The sequence below is a fragment of the Leptopilina heterotoma genome, unplaced genomic scaffold (assembly GCF_015476425.1).
Source record: "Leptopilina heterotoma isolate Lh14 unplaced genomic scaffold, ASM1547642v1 Lhet_42, whole genome shotgun sequence".
NCBI lineage: Eukaryota > Metazoa > Arthropoda > Insecta > Hymenoptera > Figitidae > Leptopilina > Leptopilina heterotoma.
In genome coordinates this window covers 2,244,195-2,268,688 of record NW_025111078.1, presented here as the reverse complement: position 1 = coordinate 2,268,688, position 24,494 = coordinate 2,244,195, and the positions used below count along the sequence as shown (strand labels likewise).

The following is a 24,494-nucleotide window of genomic DNA, read 5'->3' as shown; positions in this document are numbered from 1 at the left end:
TGGCTCAAGCTAAAATTCTTTCAACTTTCATATTCTTCATACCACCGAATTATTATTTTATACACTCATCTTTGTTTTAAAATTGATGATCGCCAACATGAAAATGAGTTAATCAAAGTAATGGAAAACGGAGGCAAAACCTAACAATCAGTTGAACAACCTAACATCAATTTTAGATCGCTCAGGTCTCTTGGTTTCGCTTCAGTTTTCCATAACGAACGTTCAAACCAGATTTCTTCGTTTTGCATAGCAAGACAGTTAAACATACCATACGATATTAACGACCACAATTACGATCATTTGCGGAAACGACTAAATATTCCGAAATTGAGATATTTTACGCACCGACTTAATATACTTAAAGTATATTAAAGTCCTCGTTTGATGCCCATATACGTATCGAAATAAAAAAATAAATTTTGCATCAATCAAATCTTTTCAAAGTCCAAATCTTAAGGTTAAATTCTTAACCCCCGATGAGTTAATGAAGACTAATCTTAAACTAGCCGTTTGTCGCTTCCGTTAAATCGATGAAATTACGAGGATTCCGTTTGGTAAACTAAAAACTAGGAAGTCGCTGAACTCAGTTGTTCTCATTATCGTCTCGTCTTCGATTGTTCCGCTTCGCCAGTTCGCACAGGTGCGAGAGACCAGGTAGACAACTAAACCGCTCCGCATTCCGCTTCCTCCCATCAACACCCCTCCTCCTTCTTTCTCTCTCTCTCTCTAACTCACTCTCTCAATTCTGAGGCGGAAAAGAGCGCCAAAGAAGTTAAAAGAAAAGGAAAACATCAAGCGAAATGAGAAGGATGCTACTACACCTCGACATTCTGGAAAATATCGACCGCTCTTTGATTATATCCGACGAGGACGAAAGAGAGCCAAGACAATTACCTAAAGAAAAACGTAACTTGGAAATTCGTAATATTAAAGAAAGTTGCCTTCCTCAATCTCTTTCGCAAAACTATTTATTATTTAAAGCCAAACGTGTAAATTAAGAAAGAGCGTTAAAATTCAAGCTGAACCCAAATTTTTCAGATTCTTCTTTTCTCTAAAAACTGAAAACTACAATCCTTGTTTTTAATCAATTCAGTAAATTTTTCTAAAAAAAAAAAATATATAAACCAGTCTCTGATTTTTCTACCCCTTTTCAGTTCAATCAGTTTATAAGCAACGGGATTTTGCGCCAACTGTTGAAAAGTTGCCAAATTAATTTTTTACTTTAGAATTTCGGTCCAAATATCCTACTGTGAGGTTCGGTCAATCAGCTAATCAGCCAAAAAAATGCAATCTTGTAGCAAGTTTACATTAAACAATCCCTAGTTAAAAATTTCCACTTTCCTATGGGTTCTTATACAAAATCCTATACAAAATCACAGGTCAACATATAGAAATTTACAAGTAATCCCATATAAAAGCGCCTAGGAATTCGACAAAGGATTTGAAGTAGGACTTCAAGTTGGAATTTAAGTTTGATGATCACATAAAAAATGTGGATTTCAGATGGTATTTCATTAGAGGTCCGATGTGGGAATTCTCAAAGAATTAACAATTATTTAATTAAAGATTACAGTTCTAAGGACAACCTCAACAGCAGGGAGAGTTGTCAAGTCCCCTATGAAATCCTACATAAAATATAACATATGAATGAATCGAATTGCTTCGGATTAATATTTAAACAACATTTCTAGTCTGAATTCCTAAATCTGAACTACAATGTACATATCAGTTTTCTTTGCGATGTCAAACCGCAAATCATTAATAATATAGAGGCGATTCCCTTACAATCGTGGGTTAGACACGACACGTACGTCAATCTACATATTTAATATTAACAATAAAGTAATGCACTTCGAAAAACTTGTTCTCAGCTAAAAATAAATAACCAACTAATAAACTTTTCAGCTAAAAATAAAAAAAACAACTAAACTTTTTCACAATAGAAAATAATAATTTTCTAGTGTGAAAAGTTTATTAGTTTATTCTCCAAAACTTCTGTCCCTCTCTCTAAATTTTTTAATAAAAAGAAAAATTTTCTTCACTCACGTATGTCACGTACGTTCAAAGCAAAAAAAAAATAGAAATTCAACCTAATGCGTTCTCAGCATAATTGGCAGTCGTACGGTAATAATTTCATAATGCTGGCATCAATTTAAAAAGAATTTTTCGCACTGACGAAATGAATGCGTGGCATTGGTTTGATGCACAAGGATTTGATCATAAACCGCGAGTAACATAAGGAAAGCATAAGTACTTGTAGGCACTCGCGTTCGTATATAAGATAATTGCGTAATGTACTCCATCGTCACAATCAACCCCTGTGAACATAATTTTATACGTGTATTACAGACTTGTCTGGGTGTATTCATGTGAGGCGTAGGTGCAAGCCTCACGCTCGACAAAGTAGAAAGCAGAGCACAACGTAGAATGCAGACGCTGAACTCAAATCTCACACATGTATATGTAAGTATATATGCGTGTGTGAGCGCGCGGTGTTCATATCCAAAGCGAGACAGTCGATTAAAGGGACAATTTCAAACTTGATTATGCAACACGCATTAAATGCTTTGCATAGAAGAAATAAGTAAATAAATATTAATAATAATTAATCTCTGGAACATTTCCTGATCAGGGAAACATCTGGCAAGGAGTTTCATTCCCTAATAGGGACGCCCGATCAGGGCCATGGCTAAGAGAAGACCATTTGGATACCCTCTTTTGGAAATGAATATCCAAACCTTAAGATTAACGGTAATTTGTATTATTACTAAACTTAAATGTTTCTAAATGATGATGTCGAAAAAAGTGGTAAACTACGTCTTAGATGAGCTTAAATCAGGACCCGGACCTAGGTGGCGTAACAAGAAGAGAAGTGGAAAGCCGTGGAGGAGGCACAGACGGCGATATCGACCGCCCGGACCTGCCCCACGCCACCTTACACAGTCACATAGGCTACCCACCACCCGCCGAGTTTGTCCCACTACCACACTCACCGTCTTGTTTGTATATTTATACCAAGAAAAACCCAATGGTTTATTTATACAATCACAATCGTCCTGTCATTTCTACTTAAGAGAAATAGACAATATTCCCTTATGATTCTAGGGAAACTTAAATGCCTACTACCATTAGTCCATAAGATATACTCTATTTTTAATAGACTTTTTCACACCAAACACGTATTTGCAATTTATGTTGATTTCCTTTTCGATATAAAAAAAACTCCTCCTGGTATTTTTATTCAGTAAGGGAGAGAACAACAGTGGCATCATCACTTGCTATTGCTGTTAACAACGGAACGAGGTAGGATGGGAAGTAAATTCCCATCCCTCGATAGTCTGTCGTTAAACGGAGTCACGATATGGGGCCAGGGTTGTGACGCAGTCTCTCCCCCGTCTAGACGCACTCCAACACCGACATGTTTCCCCATTGCCACCACCCTCACATGCAAGAATTTACTGCCCTATCGTTAATGTCAGCGTACTCACAGGCGCGAATACATCGTGAAACTCACACGCGGAAGGATATACGAGTCGTAAACTCACACAGGAACGAAGAAAGACACTCACTCTCTCACTCTCATGATGATGAAAATAGTATGACGCGACGAGCAATAGAAGGGTTGTGCATCATACCTTGTTCGGATGGAAAACTTAAGTCTACGAGCATAATGAAAAGGGGATTAAAAACTTTTCCCATATCAAAGAATAAGGAGATGGTTTGCTTCGAATACTACCTCGACCTATCCTATTATAATGCCGCATCTTCGAAGGGTGCTATCCATTAGTCCCTAGAATGGCCGTTAAATTGGATTATTGCATCGGAATAGGTCACTCTCTCAATGTTGTAATGTTGAACGTAACCTAGTGAATGGGAGATGACGTTTACGACCTCGCGACCTGATCCCTGCCAAATCGATTGGAAGGTCGTAATTTACACCGCTCTTCTCGACCTGGTTACACGCACGTCACACAACTCTAGTTGCGAATTTGGGGCAAAATCTATACACACTGAGGGTGAGAGAGAGTATGCGGAAATATTTTCACAAAATGATATTTCACACCGAATGCAATAATTATTCAAGAAATTGGGTCGCATGTCGATAGATAATCCTTGTTTTGTTAGGTAAGTGCCTAAGTAAGAAAGGAGTAATTAATATTTGCCTGATAGACAATAGGTGTCGTCGGCACCTAGATTATGGTGACAGGAAGATTTTGTAAGGCGCCGGGCAGACTAAGATGGACCCGATCATAAATTTACTGACTGCGAGAGAAGCCCAAGCTGAACCTAATGCCACAAAAAGTACAAGGATAAAGTAAATACCAACCACGTCGACACTGAAATGTACGGAGACTTCCAACCAGTATTTGAGGACTGATTGAACCAAAGAAAAAATAGCTTAGGAAGATCGGCAAAAGCAAGAACTAAGGGATCTTCATCCACTAATTTAAGAGTCTGACATTTTCGTTGGAGAAGAAAAGCCCAGGATGATCGGTACAGGAACGATCCTAGAGACCAACTAAGAAGTTAGAAGACTATACCGATTAACAAATAAAGATTAACGATTATTGTAAATGTATTGAGTTAGTGTGATACAATTTTTAGTGTTGTGTTCTGGAACCTATATATTGCTTTCGATGTCCAATCTAGACTTGTTAAAAAGGGGTATTACAGGTAATGAATTCTTCCAATAATCTACATTTGGCAACATCTGAATTTTGTAGTATTTGTCAACGTAGCATTTAAAAATATGGGGGTAAAAAAGGGGAATACAAAGTGTGGGATAGATTCGTAGGTACAACAAATTCTAAGTGGAATTTAGAAACAGCAATTAAGGAATTAATCATCATGTTGTAGCTGTTTTGGATTATAGTTATATAAAACAGTAAATTCTTGAAAAATTTCTAAAGAAGGAGGCAATATTATTTCTGTTAAGATCTATCCAGAAACTTAACTACCAAAGAGTTTGCCCTAATCATCTCTTTTTATCCTGTGACAACCAGCAAACCAAACACTCCCAAAAAAATTACAATAAAAAAACAATAATTTTTATCCAGCATGTTAGATTATTATCAAATTAGGAGAACAAGATAACAAACAGGGTTCTATTCAAAACAAAGACACCAAGGTACTTATTACTATAGCGATTATCACAAACAAAGTTGATAATAAAAATAGGTACAGTGTATTAAATAGCGAAAGCGATATCGCGTGGCGTTGATAAATACCGATATTTAAAAGTTTAAAGTGAAGTAAAGGAGAGGCACGGGACGACGGGGTTTGGCTGTCGTTTCTCTCGCAACGTAATTTTTTATGGTCAGGTTAGCGCACGAGACCCTTGATTGCATCCACAAAGTTTTCTGCAACGTCACTCCTTTCCACGCCCGTCGAAGCTTTATTAAAATGGTGAGTATACCACCGCGTGTTATATCTTACACGCGCATATATATGGCCTTGTATTTAAGGTTTTGAATTTCAAATGAAGCAACCGTTGCCTGCCATAAGCCATTGATATGCGAAATATCGTCCTAGCGCAGCAATCTATTCTTATTTCAAATAGTCATCTAAAATCCTAACGGATCTCTCGTTTCTATAGTGTCAAAACATTACGAATTCATTGTCACATTTTCACACCATATTAAATAACAAAAAAAAAAAGAATAATTACCTTAACGAATACTAATTTTTTTCTAAAAAACGTGATTGGTTGAAATTCCATGATGACGGTCGCGATTGGTTGAAATATCATGATAACGCTTGTCATCAGTTGAAAATATGATGATGACGCTTGCTATTGGTTCATTTTCTGTGTTCATATGTCAAGAGTGTCAAAAAGTACAGAAGAATATATAAAGTGAAAAAGTGACAAACACGAGATGAATAAAATAAAGGATAGATGAACTAATAGATTCGGGAGAACAGCTAAATTGAAAACCTGAATAAACGTGGAATTAAAAATAATTTCGGCACAATAATTGGTAGAAATTCTCCTAACTAGAAATAAGTAATGTTGGTAAAAGCGAATGATACTGCTTGATGAAAATTGGAAATATTCAGTGAACTAATAAAAAGAGGAATCTCCATGATAGGAGTGGGATTTCGTACACGCGATGCCACGGCGTATGCCTTTCGATTGATCAGACTCTGTCATCGGCGCGGTATCTCGCCGATACGTACCTGCCTAACATCCTCGTTCTAAATTCCCTGACACACGTGCACTTGTAGTTTCAGCCACCCACACAATTCCACTCGACACACACATCGATCCACATTCACGTGCAGCTTCACCCACCACCCCCACAGATTCGCAAAATACGCAGACGCTTCAAGAATGACTCACACAGACACGAGCGGGTGGTCCCACTCACACCCATCTGAGGACCTTGCAAGAACATCAGCAAACGCGATGCACGCAGACACGCGCGAAAATTACGACCTTCGCTTCGCGTCTGGATACATCGCTCGAGTGAACGAGCCAGCGCCAGCGGACGACCAGGGTTTATAGGGTTGCCGCAGGTACCCGGGGGCTGTCGAGAGGCAAGGGGAAATAAACACTCTACGAAGACTCACACACACACACACACACACACACTGACGCGCGGTTTTACTGTTTCGGAAGTCTAGCCGACCCCAGCTATCCACCCATTCACCACCCACCAACTGGCAGTTCTATCCAGAAAGTCCTCCTCCTCTTTCGACCCCTTCAACTTCTTCGTCCTCCGAGCCCCTCGTCCCACTATGGCTTATACGACCTTCCGCCCCTCGGCCAGACTAGCATACTACCCAAGTCCCAAACCCACACCCCAAATTCACCAGAACTCGCTTTCTTCCTTGTTCAGTTTATATGTTTGTCTCCCTTGATCGCACAGTCATTCTCTTTTATCTCTTCCGCTCCCTTTAACCCGCCACCCTCCTACTCCTCATCTTTACTACTCTTCAACGCTTGCGTGCTCTTTTTCTAGCTTCCACACCAAAAAAATAAAGTAAAAAAAAACCACCTTCGAATGCACGATTCACCACCCCGTAGCACTAGATCTCTCCCATCCATCCACTCTCTCTCTCTCTCTCTCTCTCTCTCTCTCTCTCTCTCTCTCTCTCTCTCTCTCTCTCTCTCTCTCTCTCTCTCTCCGAATGCACAAACTCTTTCGCATCGTCAGTCTGACACGCACGCCATCGTCAGTCTTCTTGGCACGCGTGTTGGCGTATTAACGCATTCAAACTCCGAGTAAATATAGAAAACATTAAATGTTAGTTTTCATTTCAGCTAAAAAGATGCAGTCTAGAAAACTTTGAAATTTTTAGGTACATTTTTCCGGACATCCTCACTGGAAAAGCAGTTCCTAAATGATTCAAATAAACTCCCTGATTATTTAAAGAACTAACTCAAATATCTAATTAACTGACTTTCGATTTTACCCACGCCTTTTTTTTGCAATCACAATCAAAATAAAATCATGTTGACTTTCGTTTCCACCCAAAGGAAACACAACTAAAATTCAAATGAGGAGCAAGTTTTCAAAACTTGATAAATCCATATTTTCTTATTTCGAGAAAATGAAACAAATGATTTTTCTCACATAACCACTATAGTTAATTTTAAATTAAAAAATTTGTATTAATTCATTTTTAAAAGATTGGGGTACAAAAGATCCAATCCAAAAGGTCCAAGACAAAAAATCCAATCCATAAGGTCCAAAAATTTATTTATCCAAAGTACAAAAAATCCAAGAGTACAAAAAATACAAAATTGCAAATTGTCCAAAATATGTATAATTCTTTAAAAATGTAAATGGTGTTTCCAAAGTTTTAGATTTTTAAAAGTTTAACACCTCCGGTTAATATAGACGAAAAATGTTCAATTCGGGCTCAAAAGATGCATCTAAAAAAACTCTACAAAATTATGAAAAAACATTTATAGGGGTCCTAACATTTTTTTAAAGTTATGGGCAAAAAAAGTTTTTTTGGAAAATTAAAAATCCAAAAAAAATTTAGTTAGACTTTATTAATCTGTCTAAAAGTACTCTCATTTCATGTCCGCAGGTGAGATCTACAATTTTAAAAAAATTCAACCCAAAAGCTATTCATGATTTTTCGAGATATTTATAAAAATGTGATGTTTACACACACATACATTTGGAATGACATTTTTTAAAAATATCATTTTTGAACTCCTGAGGTCAAATAACATAAAGATATGTCAATAAAAAATATATTTTTTTTGTTTGGACTTTTTGTCCTTTTGGATTTTTAATTTTTTGGATCTTTTGGTTTGGATCGTTTAGTTTGGACCTTTTGTACCGGAACGTTTTTAAAACAATGTTTTTATATTTAAAACGTTCTGTTTTTAATTAAACATTATCATAATTAAGTGATTTAAAGGTTTTGGTAATTTTTTCTAATAAAAAACATAAAAATTATAAGTCATCTTGGTTATGTCAAAAAGTTTTTAAATTGAAAATTCGTTGTTAATAAATTTTTTTTCTAACATTCAACAGAGACAAGTCGATTTGTAAGGTCTTTAAAATATTAAATTTATGTCTATCTCAATTTTTTTAAAAATGGATTTATCAGCTTTTGAAAATTTGTTCCTCAAATAAATCTCTAACTTTATTTAGAGAACCAAAAGCTTATGTGAATTACTCTTTCATTTTGATACTCGATCAGAAGTAAAATTCAGAGTTCTGTTTCGATAATAAAATATATTCGTAATTTTTGTTTTCAAAAATCGTAATAAAAACAAATTTCTACTTTCATGGATATGGTCTTTGCTTTTTAACCCTTTCGTGCCCCCGGAAACCCAGCCAGTGAATTTTATCAAAACTTGTTAGTCGGGAGTTTTTTGGGGTCGTGGTTACGAATCTAAAGTCAGATTTTCAAAAATTACAAATAACAAAATGGCGGATCCAATATGGTGGACATTTTTTTTCAAAATTGCTCAAATTTGTAAAAAATTCATTACTCGGGGGTTTTCAGGGTCGCTGATCACGAATCTGAAGTCAGATTTTCGAAATTCAAAATGGCAATCCTGAAAAACCTCGAGTATCAAGTTTCAAGCGACTATGAACATTTTTTTAAAAAAATGTCCACCAATTTAAATTTTGAAAATCTGACTTTAGATTCGTAATTAGCGATCCCGAAAACCCAGGAGCAAGAAGTTTTAACCCTTTCAGTCACGCAATTAGAATAATAGACAAAACATTATAAACGCTATTGTAATTAGAGTTTCTGGGGTCGCTGAATACGAATCTGCAGTCAGATTTGCAAAATTTTTAAAATTCAAAATGGCAGATCCAATATGGCGGACGAATTTTTAAGAATTAAACGGATTTACTTAAAACTTGTTACTCGGGGGTTTTTGGGGTCGCTGATTACGAATCTGGTATTAGTTTTCAAAAATTCAAAATGGCGGACGAATTTATAAAAATTTAACGAATTCACTTGAAACTTGTTACTCGGGGGTTATTGGAGTCGCTGATAATGAAACTGGCATTAGTTTTTAAAAATTTAAAATGGAGGATCCAATATGGCCATATTGGATCCGCCATTTTGAATTCTGAAAATCTGATGAAAGGGTTAAGCGAATTTAAGAAAATTTTGAGTTTTTGGCAAAAACTTAGAAATAAATTTAAATTGTTCGTAAGGGATGAAAAATTGAAAGATCAACGTAATACGAGATACAATTAAAAAAAATTAAATGAAAACACGATTAAGGTTAAGAACGAAAAAACCGCGCGCAAATAACTGCAGCACTACGCGGTCTTATTTTTTTAATTCTTCAAAATACGGCTTTAAAAACAGCCAAAAGAGTGACAAGTCAAGAAGTATAGAAAAATATCCAATTGATATTTGCAACAATAAAAAATAATTTGCTTACTTGAAATTAAATATTTACCAGCAACTGCATTCAACAATTCTCTCACATATCGTCCAAGAACAAAAGTAAATAATATTCTGCATCCTCTCATTTGTCCATCACTCTGAAACATAAGATTAAAAAATTTTACATAATAAAAAACTGTCAAATGGAAGTTTGATATATTCAATAATTGATTGATTGATGATTAAATTGAATTATTCAATCTATTCAATGATATATTCAATAATTGTTAATTTACTTCTATTGAAAAATTATTTTTTAAAGATTATTATTTATACAACCAATAAATAATTTATTTTTTTATATAAATAATTGTAAAAAAAAATTTTTTTTAATTTTCATAAATTCTATTTAGTCATAAAATTCAAAGTATATATTTATAATTTAAAAAACCTTATTTTTTCTACTTCTCAAAATCAGAAATAAGTTATAATTTGCCGCTTTCTCTATTTATCGCACATTTTCTATAAGTTTAATGTACCCGTACAAGAAAAAAAATATATCTAACGCCTTTGAGTGCAGAAATACCAATAAATTTTTTTTTCTTTTTATCGGAAACTTTCTATGGATAAAAAGCAGTATAAAAAAAACCGATAATTCCAACAGAATTAAAATAGACTTCACTTTTTTGAAAATGTGATGAACATCTATACATATTTTGATTGCATTGACTATTAAATTTTTTTATTTTTTTTTTATTCTTCTTTTCTTTTTCAGAGTGTGACAATTTTATTTTCTAAAAAAATTTTCCAACAAGAAATAAATGATTCATTTTGAATAATCAATATTAATTTTTTAAGAAATAATAATAATAATTATTATTATTATTTTTATTATTATTATTATTATATTGATAATATAAAAATAAACTTGATTATTATTTTTGAAAATTTTAATAATAATCGTTGCAAGAATTCAATTATTTAAAATGACTTTCATGTAATTTGTTTATTAGAATTTAATAATTATTTTCAATTTCATTTTTAATTATATTTCTTGAAAGAATTTAATTATATTCAAAAATTTTTAATGAAATTCTTCGGAAAAATTATCAATTATCTTCTCGAATAATAAAATTATTCGCAAGGAATTCAATTATTTTCAGAAATTTTTATAAAATTCTTCGCAAGAATTCAATTATTTAAAAAAAATTACTAAAGATCCTAAGAATTCAATTATATTTCAAAATTTTTATAAAATTCCTTAAAAAAATTCAATTATTTTCAAAAATTCTAAAAAAATTCTTTGAAAGAATTTAATAATTTTGGTAAATAATAAAATTCTTGACAGGAATTCAATTATTTTCAAAGATTTTCAATTATTTTTAAAAATTTTTATTATAAAATTCTTCGTAAGTATTCAATTATTCAACAAAAATTAATAAACTTCATAAGAATTCAATTATTTTTAAAAAACGTACAATTTTTCTCAGAAATTAAATTATTTTTTATTAATTTTAATAAAATTTTTTACAAAAATACAATTATTTTCATTATTAATATACAATTCGCAAAGAAATTCAATTATTTAAAACACAATTTACATAAAAGTTTTTGAAAGTAATTATTTCTTTAAAAATATACTTTTTTTAAATTCTTTTCAAGAATGCAATTAATTTAAAAACTTTATTAAAGTTCGGTAACAAAAAATTTACTTATTTTCTTAAATAATAAAATTCATTTTAATAAAATTGATCGAAATAAATCAATTATTTTAAATAAAATTTTAATTCAATTTTTTTGAAATAATTCAATTATTCTTTTAGATTTTAATAAAATTCCTCCCAAAAATTCAATTATTTACTTTATTAAAGTTCGGTGACAAAAATTAAATTATTTTCATAAATAATAAAATCCATCTCAGGATTTCAATTATTTTTAATATAATTTTAACTTCATTCCACTAAAAACGCAATTATTCTTAAAAATTTGAATAAAATTCTTTGAAAAAATTCTATTATTTAGTGAAATTCTACTAATTGTCAGTATAGAATTCTACTAAACAATTAGTAAAGCTCTACTAACAATTAGTAAAATTTCACATATTTGTTAGTAAAATTATTACTAAATCATTTGGTGGAGGTCTTTTTGTAATTTCATTAGTGACTTTTCTGTACTAATTCAGATTTAGAGAGTATAGTTTTAATTACTACATCACCTATAACTGTATACGATCTTAAACATAAGCATCACGAATTGTCACTGGTTAAGTTCTAATCATTAAACAAATGATTTTGGAATGTCCAAAGGAAAGAAAAATATACATAAAACATAATTAAGCGCACGAAGCATTACTTGCATAATAGTCTAGGTCAAATGTCCTTATCAATGTATAATCGGGCATTACAGTTTGCTCTATAGCCCCATGACCCATTAATGGTTCACAGACTAGACAGCGGTGTCCTTCGCCATTTCGCGTTTTACTACCGTCTGGATCTAGTTTATGACCGTGAAACTAAACTCAGTATTAATTTTATGAAAACACATATAAAATAGTCATAAAAATTCTTTTGTCTTTGTGAAACATGTACATACATGTCCGCTTTCTATACATATACATGTATATACTAATATATGCATAGAGAAACTCTATAAAAAAGTTAAAATTTTGTTCAGTTGAAGATAAAACAATATGTCTTATGAATCTTGTCATTATAAAAATTTTTTTCAAAATTACTTATCTTAGGGGTCGTAATATAATACATATATTATGTAACGCTTTTTGGGGGAAGGGGGGTCAAGCTATTTGTTACAATAAGCAAAAAAATGGCGCTAATGTATGTAACAGTGTAATATATGGACGGCCCCTTAATGTCAATTGTGTTTAAAATTTCGTGTGAAGATTCTATTGTATCCGGCAATTTTGGAAACGCTTTCCTATACGTAAAACTGTTAACTGTTTATTAATATTATATTATAAGCAAGTAACTTAATTGTATAATTATATACCTGTACCTTGAAGGGCTCATTACCCCTAGGAACTATGATTTTTCTTAAATAAATAAATAAATATATCGAGAGAGAGAGAGAGAGAGAGAGAGAGAGAGAGAGAGAGAGAGAGAGAGAGAGAGAGAGAGAGAGAGAGAGAGAGAGAGAGAGAGAGAATCTTTCTAAAATTGATGCCCAAAAAAATTAAGAGAATGAGCAGTATATGTATATAGATAAAGTAATGAAGCAGAGGGCGAAGCGAAGGGGTAAAAGTCTAAAAGGATAACAGGGATGTTCGTGACGATAGTGAAGCATGAGGATTTCTAAATTAAAGGTCTCGACAGATGTTACTGTGTCGGATGGTTAAAGGATACCGCGTTACGTGTGCCGAATTTCAAATGACGCGTGCAACGTTCAATGCAAAACGTCTCTCGAACTTCACTATGGAGTTTCTAATTTACGTGCCATTCTCATATCATGTTTCCAGCACATACCATAGTACTGTATTATAAACGATCGGTCAAAACAAAAATATTTCCCCTACTAATGCTTTCAGATCACTGCTCTACCATCTTATTTTTAAAAAAAATAATTAGAAAATTTAAATTAATTCATTATAATATCTTCACTTATTCTCCAACTCTACTCTTTTTCTTTCTTCTCTCATATTTTCCTGACTTTTTTCCTAATTTTCATCAAAAATATTTACTTCTTTCTTATCAAACGCTAATAAATTAAAATCCTGCAACGAATTTTATTATTCATCAAAGAATTTAAATATTTATAAAAATAATTTAATTCTTGCAAAGAATTTTATAAAAATTATTAAATAATTCAACTCTTTTGACGAAATTTTATGCAAATTATAATTTAAATAATTGAATTTCTGAGAAATTCAATTCATTCTTATATTATTATATTCATGAAAAGAATTGAATTTTTACGAAGATTATTAAAAAAAAATTTTTAAATAATTGAATTCCTGAGAAATTTTTATTATTCGCAGAAAAAGAATTGAATTCTTAAGAAGGTTATTACAAAAAAAATGTTTAAATAATTCAATTCTATTGGGAAATTTTATGAAAATATAGTAAATATTGAAAAAATCAATTGAATTGAGAAAAGTTTTTAAAAATAATTAAATTTAACAAAGAATTCTATTAACATTTTTGAAAATAATTGAATGTCTGTGTGGCAATATATTAAATTTTTTGGTAAATAATTGAATTTCTAAAAAGCATTTTATTATTTAAATAATTGAATTCTTGCGAACGATTTTATTAGAATTTTTTAAAATAATATTGAATTTCCATAAAGAAATTTATTACTTTTAAAAATAATTGAATTCTTGTAATAAATATTTATTATTTATGAAAAGAATTGAATTTTGCAAAAAAATTTTATTAAAATCAGGGTGGCCACAAGTTTCATCAGTTTATCAATTTCCCTGACATTTCCCTGACAATTTACTGACATTAAAATTACTTTCCCTGACAAAATTCTTTTTACAGGAAAATATATATGAATGTTTACGGAAAATGGGTAAAATTTATAAATTTGAATAATTTCTAAAAAATTACAATTATAATCCTTCCTGAATTCAATTATTTTTTACAATTTTCAACTAAACTTCATCTCTGATTCAATTAATTTAAATAATTTCCCAAAAGTTCTTCTAGAATTCAATTATTTAAATACAAAAATTTAATTTTTTATAATAATTGTAATTATACAAATATAATAGTTTTTCAATTTTGAATAATTTACAAACAATTAAAATTTGGTAAAAAATCCTTTTAAAAATAATTGAATTTTTGAAAAATATAAATAAAAATGATCAAATTTTTGAAGAATTTTAATTTTAAACATGACCATGATTTCTCAAAAATTTTAATAACTCCAAAAAATATAAATTTTCATAAACTTTTATTCACATTGTTCGAAGATAATTGAATCTTAAAAAATTACTATAAAACAATTCTAATAATTACCTATATAGTTTTTAAAAATATTTTAATGCAATTTTTCGAAAATAATTGAATTTCTTAAAAAAAATTTGGTATAATTTAAAAAACTAATTAATTTTTCTTTAAATTTTAATTAAAAATTTTGAGCTTGATTGTATTCTCCAAAATGTTAAAAATAATTCTAAAATGTTATTATTTTTATATATATATATATATATGTATTTGAATTTTTGGAAATATGTAATTGAAAATACTGAAAACATTGAATTTTTAACAATTAGAAGCTAATATTTCAATTATTTTCAAAATTTGCAATTAAAATTCTTCAAAAATTGATTTTTAAAAATTGTAAATAAATACTTGAAATGTTTGTAAAAAAAAGTCGAAAAAGTCTCAATTTTTTAAAATAAGTCGAAAAAATTCTCAATTTTTTTAATTTCCCTGACTATACTGACAAAAATTTGTTCCCTGACATTTCCCTGACTTTATACTGACAAAAATTTTGTTTCACTGACATTTCCCTGACTTTACTGACATGTGGCCACCCTAAAAATGCCTCAAAATAATTGAACTTTTGGGAATAATTTTTTTATTTTTTTTTAATAATTGAATGCTTTTGAAGACTTATTTTTTTAAATAATTGAATTCTTGGGAAAAATTTTATTAACCCTTTCGTACCTCCGGTACATATATGTACCGGTTAGAAAATTTTATGTAATTCTTATAAAAATTAACCAATTAATTCGCGTTAAAGTGCTTTCTATTCCTAATGGATGTGGCTACAATTAAAAAAATATTAGATTACAAAAAGTTGTAATATTTATTTTAAACAATACGATAAACATTGACTGTTTTTAAAAAAAATAGTTATGTAACAAACTATACATTTCATCAACATTTAGTGAATAATTTTTAACAACACCTCGTTTTTTTTATGTTTTTGAGGTCGTTGATTAAGAATCTTAAGTCAGATTTAAAAAATTCAAAATGGCGGATCTAATATGGCCGACAAATTTTTTAACAATATTCAAAAAATTTTAAATTTCATCAAAATTGCTTCCAAACTGTTACTCGGGGGTTTTCGGGGTCACTGATTACGAATCCAATGTCAGTTTTTCAAAATTCAAAATGGCGGATCCAATATGGCGGACTTATTTTTTTAAATTTCTTAAATTCACTTGAAATTTGTTACTCGGGGGTTTACGAGGTCGCTGATTACAAATATGACGTCCAATTTGCAAAATTCAAAATGGCGGATCCAAAATGGCGGTTTAATTTTTAAAAATTATTTTATTTTTATATAAATTGGTATCTAGGGGTTTTTGGGGTCGCTGATTAAGAATCTTAAATCTGATTATCAAAATTAAAATTGTCAAATTCAATATGACGAATTAATTTTATAAAAATTATTTAAAAATTGTTATCTAGGGATTAAAGGTTTTTGATTCATATATAAAATCAGATTGTTAAAATTCAAAACGGCGAGACTAAAATAGCAGATAGATTTTTAGAATCAAATTGGCAAAATCAATATACATTAAACTACATTAAACATTTTTCTTGCATTATTGTATTTTTTGTATTTTAATTTTTAAAAGTTTCAATTTATTATTTGTTTTTTAAATTCTGTTGCTTAGATAATAAACAAATTGTGATTACTGTTCATAAAATATCATTCTAGATTATATAGAATTTTTTTTGTATGTTAATTAAACTTAATTTTGTTAATTTGAATTTGTCAAGCTTTTATTAATTTTAAAACTTCGCGGGTCTTACATTATAGTTCTTTCTTCGTCCGCTAGGTGGGAAGGTAGCGCGTTTTACATTATAGTTCTCTCTTCAACCGCATGGTGGTTGAGGTATATTTTCTCACTGGCAAGAAGCGTTGCAATATATATATAAACAGAAAGGTAATGAGTTAAAAATATTACGATTTTTTCGTGCGTTCTAGCAGGTAAGTGAAATTTTTCGATTTCTGAAGCGTACATAAATCAGTTCTTTTCAAAGTTAATTTTTGTTTGAAAAAAATTAAAGCTTACGTTTTGATAAAATTGAAGTTCCATTCTTGAAAATGAATACTCGTTCTCGTTCAAAAAAGAACATGGATCATTTTTCATTTCCATCTGATCCAGAAAATTCAGAAGAAGAATGTGAAGTTGAGAATAAAGAAATAAATGATCTTGACGATTCTGAGAGTGACGCGTATAGCTTAGACGAAGATAGCAGTGATGATTCTGATAATTTAGAAAATTTAACTGACGAGAATGAGCAATGGACAATAGGCAGTTGTAATTGTAGAAAGAATTTAAATTTTAAACATGATCCAAAACTTAAAGTGCAAATGGGAAAAAAAGCTCAAGAATCCGACTTTTTTAATTTGTTTTTTAGCCAAGACATTATAGAAAAAATTGTCAAGGAAACAAATTTGTACTTTCACCAAGAAAAGGAAACAGATGCAAAATATGCGTACGAGTTGACAATCGATGAGCTACGAGCATGGATTGGTATGCATATATTGATGGGTATTCATCGTTTACCTCAATTAAAAAATTTTTGGAGCTCAGATTCAGCGCTTAGAGTTGAGTCAATCGCCAATGTAATGCCTCGTGATCGTTTTCAAAAAATATCTGAAATACTCCACCTAAATGACAACAGCAAGCTTCCAAAAAAAACCGATCCGAACTATGACAGGTTGTTCAAAGTTAGACCTCTCCTTGAACATTTGAATAAGAAAGCGAGTGAAATTTACTCTCCGTCTAAAATTTTATCAGTGGATGAATCAATGATAAAATTTAAAGGACGGTCATCTTTGAAACAATACATGCCCATGAAGCCAATAAAGAGAGGATTTAAAGTCTGGTGTTTGGCAGATTCAGAATCTTCATATATTTTGAAATTTGAAATATATACTGGTAGATCAACTGAATCACAGAATGGCAATGAAACACTTGGTGAACGAGTTGTTTTAAATCTTACTAAAGAATTACATGGAAGTAAATCTTTAGTAGCATTCGACAACTTTTTCACCTCGTTGAATCTGGTAAATTCACTCCTTAGAAATGGAATATTTTCTGTTGGCACTGTTCGGGTAAACCGAAAAGGTTTACTAGAGATGATGAAAAGTAAAAACAAAATGCAGCGAGGAGAGTCTGAAATAAAAAACAAAAAATGCGTGTCAGCTGTAAAGTGGATGGATTCCAAAGTTGTAACACTTCTTTCTACAGCGCATAATTCAGAGACATATTCTACTGTAAAAAGAACTTTGAAAAATGGAAGTAGAATTGACGTAAAATGTCCAGGTTCAATAGCAACCTACAATCAAATTATGGGCGGTGTTGATCGATTTGATCAGAAAAAGCAAGCATACAGTGTAGGTAGAAGATCAAACAAATGGTGGCATCGAATTTTCTATTTTTGCGTAGATTTAGCGATAGTTAATTCATTTACACTGTATCAAATTCACCACAAACGTGTCGATGATCAACTCTCGTTTCGCATAAAATTAGCAAAACAGCTAATGGCTAAATTTTGTGCTACAAAAAGTACAGCTTTGACATGTCAATTCACGAAGAAGAGGAAACACGTTGACAACACTTTGGAAAATGTTGGAAATCACATGCCTGATGTTCAAACAAATCGTCGACGTTGTCATTTCTGTTCTACTGAAAAAAACCAAAAACGAACAAACGTTATTTGCATAGAATGCAAAGTCCCTCTATGCATTGAAGGCTGTTTCAGAAAATTCCACGGTAAGTAGTAGTTTGTAGAAAAAGTGTTAAAATAGGGCTCTAGGCGAAGGTTCACTGTAAAAAAAAACCTAACGCGCCTCTATCGGAACCTCTCAGGTGGTGTGGAAAACCGTACCACTTGCAAATATTATATTAAAACGCAAAATTCGTAATTTAACTTTATTTTCGTAATCAGTGCCTTCAAAAACCTTGAATTAGTAAATTACAATAAAAACCAATTACTTTTTAAAAATTCTTTCACCATATTGGATCCACCATTTTAAATTTTGAAAATTGTACTTCAAATTCGTGATCAACGACCCCAAAAACCCCTGAGTAACTAGTTTCAAGTCAATTCGGTCAATTTTAAAAAATTCGTCCGCCATTTTGGATCCGCTATTTTGAATTTTGAAAATCTGACTTCAGATTCGTGATCAGTGACCCCAAAAACCCTTGGGTAACAAGTTTCAAGTCAATTCGGTCAATTTTAAAAATAAGTCCGCCATTTTGGATTCGCCATTTTGAATTTTGAAAATCTGACTTCAGATTCGTGATCAGCGACCCCAAAAACCCCTGGGTAACAAGTTTCAAGTCAATTCGGTCAATTTTAAAAAATTTGTCCGCCATTTTGGATCCGCCATTTTGAATTTTGAAAATCTGACTTCAGATTCGTGATCAGCGACCCCAAAAACCCCTGAGTAACAAGTTTTAAGTCAATTCGGTCAATTTTAAAAAATAAATCCGCCATATTGGATCCGCCATTTTGAATTTTGAAAATCTGACTACAGATTCGTAATCAGCGACCCCAAAAACCCCCGAGTAACAAGTTTCAACAAAATCTAGTCGCAGGGATTCTTGGAGGTACGAAAGGGTTAAAATGACCCCCTTAAAGGGGTCATACTTAAATTACGTAACGCTTTTTTTAGGCCATTTTACACCCCCCCCCATATAACAAACTTTTACATACATTTGCGCCATTTTTATGCTGAGTGTAACAAATATCTTGACCCCCCCCCCTTCCCCTGAAAGGTTATACGTATAATTTAAGTATGGGCCCTAAACAGAATTAGCTTTTAGTGACTGAAATCTATAAAAAAAAATATCCAAATAGTATAAGGTAAATAATAGTATTATAAGGTTTTTTGTATAGATGAGTGCAAAGCCTGTTTATATTTTGAAAAAGAAATTTAGTAATCAATATATTCAAACAAAACTGATAACTAATTGAACAAGTAACTTTACACTATCCTAAAGGATCGGAAACTTTTTGCTTTTGAAAAGTTTTCAAAGACGCCGAAACTTCTTATCGCCTTTCCTCCTCTCTCTCTCTTATATGGAGTAAAAAAGCCACTTGAGATATTTGCGAGGTTAACGGGTACAGATATCAAATTGCAACTAGTAAACTTTCATTGGCTGGAAGTAAAAAGCGGAGATAAAATTCGGTTTAACTTCCGTTGCTCGTCTCGTGATCGGATCTTCTTCGTCCAACACTGATGTAGAGTTGGCGACGAGGAGTGAAGGTGGGGGAGGGAAGGCAGAGGCTGTTAGTTCAGTGAGGGGGGTGGGGTGGGGGGTAGGTTAGGTTAAGGGTTGGGTAGAGCGGAAGTGCGGCAAGACGGTACGGCTATGGTCCGTGGGTGGGCAGGAGACAGCAAGCGCGAGGAACTAGGGTTGTCGTTGTGAGGGGGAGGGGGGTGGATAGAAACGCAATAGGGGGTTTAAACCGGGACTAAGACAGGAGGAGAGGAAGAGGAACGGAGTGAGAGAAGGAAGACAAGGCAAGACCACCACCTCACCCTCTCAGCTCTTTGCTACGCCACGCCTCGCCTCACAATGCACCGGATTAGCGATTGTATTGATCCGCCCTCCTAGGATAGTCCCTACTATCCCCCCATTTCTTCCTTGCCGAAGGAGCTACGTTTTGGTCGAATGCATTTCGAGAGGGCGAGCTTGACACTCGGTCTTCTTGCTCTCTCAACCCGTCACTAGAAATATCCCCTCACACACACACACACACACACTTGTCCTTTGGGGTCTCTTCACATCCTCTCTGCTTTCCTATTCACCAACACCACTGACAAATTACATGTCCATTCCTTGAATTAATCCTTTGTACTCTCCGTGTCTCGTTGCTTTTTATATACATAAACTCGAATCGTTATATATTTCTTTCCAAATATTTCTATCTTCACTCTTTTTTTTCTTCAGATATCAAAATTGAGACAGAAAAACGAATAGAAAGTGTTACGAAGAAAAAACACTTTTTGTCGAAGAATTAATAAAATTGTTCGAAAAAATCAATTATTTTAAATACAATATTTAAAAAAAATTTTTTTTTTGAAATAATTCAATTATTCTTTTAGAATTTAATAAAAAATTCAATTATTTACATAAATAATTCTTGGATAGAATTCAATTATTAAAGATAAATAACAAAATTATTTCTGAAAATTAAATTATTTTGAGGCATTTTAATAAAATTCTTTGCAAAATTCAATTATTTTCATAAATAACAATATTCATCACAAGAATTCAATTATTTTTAAAGTAATATACATTCTTTCTAGAAAAATATTAGAAATTCAGTTATGTTAAAAAATTTTTTAAATTTCAATTATCTTTACCGATAAAAAATTCAATTATCTTCAAAAAATTTTTAATTCAATTAATTTAATTCAATTAATTTACAAATTATTTATAAATTTATTCGCAATAATTCAATTATTTTCTTAAATAATATAAAATTTTTACAAAAATTCAATTATTTTTGTAAATAATTTTTTGGAATTCGATTATTTTCATAAATAATACAATTTTCAGAGGAATTGAATTATTTTCAAAAACAATTTTCATAAAATTTTTCGACAAAAATCAATTAAAAAATCAATCAATTTAAAATGATTTTTATAAAATTCTTCGCTAGAATTCAATTATTAAGAAAAAATTAATAAAGTTCTTCGTAAGAATTTCAATTATTTTCAAAAATTTTCCTCAATTCAATGATTTTCAATATCTACTATTTTAATAAAATCTTCCAAAAGAATTCAATTATTTAAAAAAAATTTTAATAAAATTCCACGCAAACATTTAATTATTTTTATAAATAATAAACTTCATCACAGGATTTCAATTATTTTTAATACAGTTTTACAGGAATTGCTCAAAAAATACAGTAACTATTCTTAAAGAATTATTTTCAATTCCTAGAAAAAATCAATTATTTAAAAAAATGTTTTTTTTAAATTCATTGAAAGAATTTAATTATTTACAAAAATATTAGAATTTTTCCCAGGAATTCAATTATTTACAAATATTTTAATCAAATTGTTCGAAAGAAATTATTTATTTTAAATACAATTTAATTAAATTTTTTTTTAAATAATTCCATTATTCTTTTAGATTTTAGTTAAATTCGTCCCAAGAATTCAATTATTTACATAAATAATTCTTCGAAAGAATTTAATTATGGTCTAAAGTTTAGAAATTATCGTCAAAATTTCAATTACCTTTATAAATAATATAAAATTTTTCTCCAAAAATTCAATAAAATTTTTTACAGAGATTCAATTATTTTTAATACACTTTTAATCTAAATTCTCGAAAAATGAAATTATTCTTAAAAATTTTATTGAAATTTTTCAAAAGACTTTTAATTACCTATTTAAAAAATTTGTTGATAAAATTCTTTAAATGAGAGTTCAATTTTAATAAAACATTCAATTCATCAATAAATTATTTATTTTTGTATTTAAATAATTGAATTTTTTTTAAATAATTCAATTATCTTTTAGATTTTAATAAAATTCTTCCCAAAAAATCAATTATTTAAATAAATAAGTCTTCGAAAGAATTTAATTATGTCGATAGATAACAACATTATTCCCGAAAATTCAATTATTTTGTGGCATTTTAATAAAATTCTTAACAAAATTCAATTCTTTTCATAAATAACAATATTTATCACAAGATTTCAATTATTTTTAGAAGTAATACTTTTTTTCTTGAAAGTTTAATTATTTTTCAAAAATTCCAATAAAATTGTTCGCAAGAATTCAATTATTTTCATAAATAGTAAAATGCTTTTTAGGAATTCAATTTATGGAAATTCAATTATTTTAAAAAATTCTAATAAAATCGTTCGCAAGAATTCAATTATTTAAATAATAAAATGCTTTTTAGAAATTCAATTATTTCCAAAAAAATTTAATATAATGCCACACAAATATTCAATTATTCTCAAAAATTTTAATAGAATGCTTTGTAAAATTTAATTATTTTTAAAAACTTTTCTCAATTCAATGATTTTCAATATCTACTATTTTCATAAAATTTCCAAACAGAATTCAATTATTTAAAAATTTTTTGTAAAAATGTATGTAAGAATTCAATTCTTTTCATGAATAAGTAAAATTTCTCAGGAATTCAATTATTTAAATTAGATTAGTTTAATTAAATTAAAATTAAAATTACAATTACAATTTAATTACATTAAATTAAATTAGTCGAAAGAAATCAATTATTTAAAATGATTTTTATAAAATTCTTCTCTAGAATTCAATTATTTAAAAAAATTTAATAAAGTTCTTCGTTAGAATTCAATTATTTTTGAAAATTTTAATAAAATTCTTCGTATCGAAACTGTCAGTTTTGTGAAGTGTCTAAAACAAAAGTTTTTTTGGTGAAGTTTAATTTTTCCATAGCTACTTTTTTACTACATTTTTAGTTCGAAAGCTACTTTTTGCTACTTTTTTAAAACTATTTATCGAGTGCGAAGTCTGAAATAATATACAATTGATTACAAACACACGAAATTTAAAAAAAAATTAATATCACTTAAAAATATAAGTTCTCGTTTATTTTCCTAATTTTTTCTCCCCACACATTTTTAATTCAATTCTTTTTTCATGCTTTCTATTGAATTATTTTTCATTTTAGTTACCTTTGCCTTTTGAATTCTTTTTTTCTCTCTTCTCTATATACTTTTTTTCTACTCTTTTTCCCTTTACTCCTGTTTTCTTTTATCTATTTTATTTTCTCTTTCTTTGTATTTTTTTTCTTTACTCTCATTTTTCCTTTTACTCTCCATTTTTTTTCTCTCTTTTCCCATAGATACATATACAATCTCTTTTTTTTCTGTCTTTTTAACATAATTTAATGTCAGATACTCTTAAAACTTTTCTATTGCTATATTATTAAGCAATTCGAGCGAAAATATAAATTTTAAATAATAATAATTTTTTTTTCAAATTTAATTTAATAAAAGTATTTCCTAAAAGAGAAACTCCTTCTCAAACTTTTGTAATTAAATTTTATAACAATGTTATCTTAGCAGCTTCAAATTATTGTAATATACATTTTCGTGAAAACTTGCGCGCATAAAGTACACATTGGACTGTTCTTTATATATATAAATTCTGGGACAAACTTTCCCTCAGCAAATTAGTAAATGAAACACTAATTCATTTAAATAACCTGATGAATGTACAATTTGTAAACTATCTCTTCTTGGGAGGGGAAGAAAGAAGAGAGTAAAAGAAGAAGAAGCAGAAGAAGAAGAACTAATTAAGAAAATGTCTTTCTTTTGTAACTTCCCTTATTCCGTGAAATCTACCAAGAATCACAATTTCCAAGGTAGAACCAAGTTTTACAAAAAGAACAAGAAGGCGAGAAATCTGATAATTGCAGGATGAGGCAAAAAAAGTATATCTGAAAAAATGATTTCTTTATTTATCCGCAAAGAAAAATTAAAATATACTGATCTTGAAAAGTTGACACGCTTTTTAATTTAATCATTATTATTTCGTATATGAAAATTGTAAACGCAACTCTTCTAAAATTGAATTAATTTTGCGCTGGTAATTCCTGTTACGATTCGGGAAAACTATCGCGAGGCCCTCACTAAAAACTGTTTTTAAAACTAGGGACCAAAAACTGTTTATTTACCCTTTTCCAAACTAAGAAAACTTGAGGAGCCCCAACAAAAATCTTCTTTTAA

The 24,494-nt window shown here is 30.1% G+C and overlaps 2 protein-coding genes across 3 annotated transcripts in view; one reads left to right on the top strand and one right to left on the bottom strand.

Moving 5' to 3' along the window:
* LOC122506494 (protein bric-a-brac 2-like) overlaps window positions 1-9,967 on the bottom strand; it is a 296,899-nt gene extending 286,932 nt beyond the window's left edge. Inside the window, exon 1 of the mRNA XM_043618712.1 lies at window positions 9,893-9,967. The gene's annotated coding sequence lies outside the window, so the exon portion shown is untranslated. The remainder of the gene's footprint in view (window positions 1-9,892) is intronic.
* LOC122506500 (zinc finger protein 181-like) overlaps window positions 1-24,494 on the top strand; it is a 155,485-nt gene that overhangs the window by 109,721 nt on the left and 21,270 nt on the right. The gene's annotated exons all lie outside the window — the stretch shown is intronic.